This window comes from Choloepus didactylus, chromosome 3, assembly GCF_015220235.1.
Source record: "Choloepus didactylus isolate mChoDid1 chromosome 3, mChoDid1.pri, whole genome shotgun sequence".
Lineage (NCBI taxonomy): Eukaryota > Metazoa > Chordata > Mammalia > Pilosa > Megalonychidae > Choloepus > Choloepus didactylus.
In genome coordinates this window covers 109,248,926-109,251,969 of record NC_051309.1, presented here as the reverse complement: position 1 = coordinate 109,251,969, position 3,044 = coordinate 109,248,926, and positions in this window count along the sequence as shown.

Genomic DNA, 3,044 nt, shown 5'->3' with positions numbered 1-3,044 from the left:
CGGCAAGCCCTCCCCAACGGTTGTACTTTGGGGTGAGGAAATGGGGCCTGCATTTGGCTCCACTTTCTCAGGCCCGGGGGGCCGTGGAGGGCGCTACCACCCGTGCCCCACTACCTTTCCTAGGGGCTGATCAGTTCCCCTGGCCCAGGCCCGCCAAGTCGGAACTCGATAACAGTGTCCCGCAGAAAACAACTCTGTAATCTATACTAAAATGTATGAATTTTGATATCAATTTCTCTAATCAACAAAATGTGTTTATACACCCATATAAAGTAGAAAGGCTTAAGGTCACCCAATCACCCATCTAATGCATATTTCTCACCCTATCCCTGCCAATAATTCTATATGTCTACAGAGTGATCTCACTTCTTCCAAAAGCAACCCAATTGTGTACACCACTGAGAGGCAGGAAATATTTCTTTGATTTTTGGCTCAGTGGCTTCCAACCAATAATCATTTTATTTCCTTTGGAGCCATAAAAACAAAACACAAATCCAACCTCTCATCCACATTTTGGCCCTTAAAATATATGATGACAGCATTCATCTCTCCCACCACAAATCTTTTTTCTTTCTTCTTTTTTATTTCCAATTTAAATATCCCCAGTTTCTTTAGCTTTTCTCATATACCATGTCCTTAACTCACTTACTGGACAGGGTAACATAAATAACACTATTGCTTGGGGCTTTGAACAAGTGCTTCAAAGACAGAAAAGCCTCAGTTCTAATCCTCCATCTGCCTTGTATGTAAATGATTTTGAGCAAGTAAATTTTCTAAGCTTCATTTTCCTACTCTCAAAGAAATGGAAATAGCAATACTTACCTCTTAATGATATAATATGAGTAAAGACTGATCTAGAGGCTGGAAACATAATAGGCATCAAGGAAATGCTATGTTGTTTTGCTGTTGCTGCTGTGGTGGTCATCAAGTATGAAGGTGCTGGGGTTTATCCATTTTCTGTAAAGGGAAACATCCAAGTCTGAATACTCTACTCTGAGTGTGATCTGGCCAGCACTGAGCAGAGTGTCATAATCTTGGGTTACTGGGCAGAAGTCTGATCCCTGCCACTTCTTTGCTCTCTCTTCTATCATGCAAAAGATACTGATTTCTAGTAAGACCACAGAGCCATGTCACTCTCTTCTACTATCCAGCTCTAGCCCTGAGTGAGAATACAAATGAAGGAAGCATTGGGCTATGCTTTTAATTCCAAAGGATCTCTTTTCATGGCTCTAAGGGAAAAATGGCATTGGGTCTCCTGATAATAAAAGGTGAAAGGTAAAAGACATAGTACAAACTGTTGGACAATCCTTGCCTCTCTTTTTCTAGCGATTAAGGATGTGTCAAGATGCCAAAACAACCCTGAAAATAAGATGTTGGATATCCAAGATGGAGCATTTACAGATTAAAGAGCAATGCTAATGAAAACTGTAGGCCATGTTTATTTGGAAGTCAATATTTGGGTGTCAAGGGAAATCTTTGTTTGAATAATAACTCCTGGATATCTTTGGGAAAATAACTAATTTGAATTGAATTCAGTTCAATTAAAAAAAAAAAGAGTCAATGCATCCATGGATTATTTTCCCATTCAGTGGATACAGCCTCTCAGGGAAGAGAAATTCATAAGATCTTTGAGTTTTGAGAACAGAAACCCAGAAGAGATGGCAAAGCTAAAAGAGTGACTGAATTTAGGATGAACATCAATGACATACAAACTGTGTGAATTGGATGCATCTGTTCTTTGTTGAACAAAGGCTATTAGACTTTTAAATATGATAGTTTTGGTTACAAAATTAATATTCATTCATTGCAGAAAATTTAGAAAACACAGAGGAGCAGAAAGAACATGGAAATCTCTCATAATGTTACCACTAGAAATAACCACTATTTTAAAACTCTGTTTATATAAAGGTGATACATTTTTTTTTTTCTTTTGTGGGATCCTCAAATCCAGGCCCATTCAATCTGGGTCCGAGTCTCATCAGTTCAGCCTCTCCACATAATCTGCACCCTGAATTCAAATCCTACCGATTTATCCTTCCCTCTCTTGGCTCAGCCCCAGGTCTTGAATCCAGATCTGGCTTGGTACTTTGTGCTTAAGAAGTAGCCCTTACCGGATGATCCTTGATACACAAATGATACTTTGTAGTAGTTGAGAGTCTTGAAGAGGGCTGATTGGTTTATCACAAAAGACTCTAGAAAGAGGTACAGAGCCAACCAACAGAGTCAGGGCCAAATGGGTTTTCCCAGTCAGACCCAAGAGAGTGCTCCAGAGCCCAGGTATGTCAAGCATCTTCAAGGCTGTGGGAGCCCAATCAAAGGGAGAGTAAACTGGCCACAAAGTTCATGTGCGTTTCAGTAGTCAGGCAATATCCAGTCAACAAGGAACATCAAGTTTGAGAACCTTGAGACCTCTTACCTCTGCAAGATGACATAAGTTGCACCTTTCTCCATATACCAGATAATCATTACCATAGGAAAAAACGGCAAGGAGAGAGGGGAGCTACTTAATGACTGAACATTTTTATCCAAGACAGACAGACTATTTTCTAAACAGACTATTTTGATAATTAGATCTGATGAAGCTTTAGTCCATATAGGACATGTAACTTTTTTTCTAATTAATCAGTAGATAGGGATTTGGGGAAAAGGCTGATTCGTTATGAACATAATAAAGAAACTACATTTGTATTGTACATGCTAATTGTCAGGTGAATTACATTTGTAAATCTGCTCCCCCTGGATCTGCCTACTCACAAACATCTTGATTCAAATTGTCAGTTAGTCCTAGCCCTACAACAGTTCTTTATATTGGGACCTGGTAGATACAACCTAAGGATTGCTGAAAACGAATTAAGTCCATACACTACAGAAAGAACCATATACAGTTTATGATAGAGTTGCATTAATCTATACAGTTTATATAGATTAGGTAAAATCTATATAAACATCTATAAGGTTACAAATTGGGGTTCTCACACTTCCATGTCCTCCTCCCAAATAAGTGTGAAAACCCTAAGTCCCAGCTTGGGAGCTCATCTGCCATC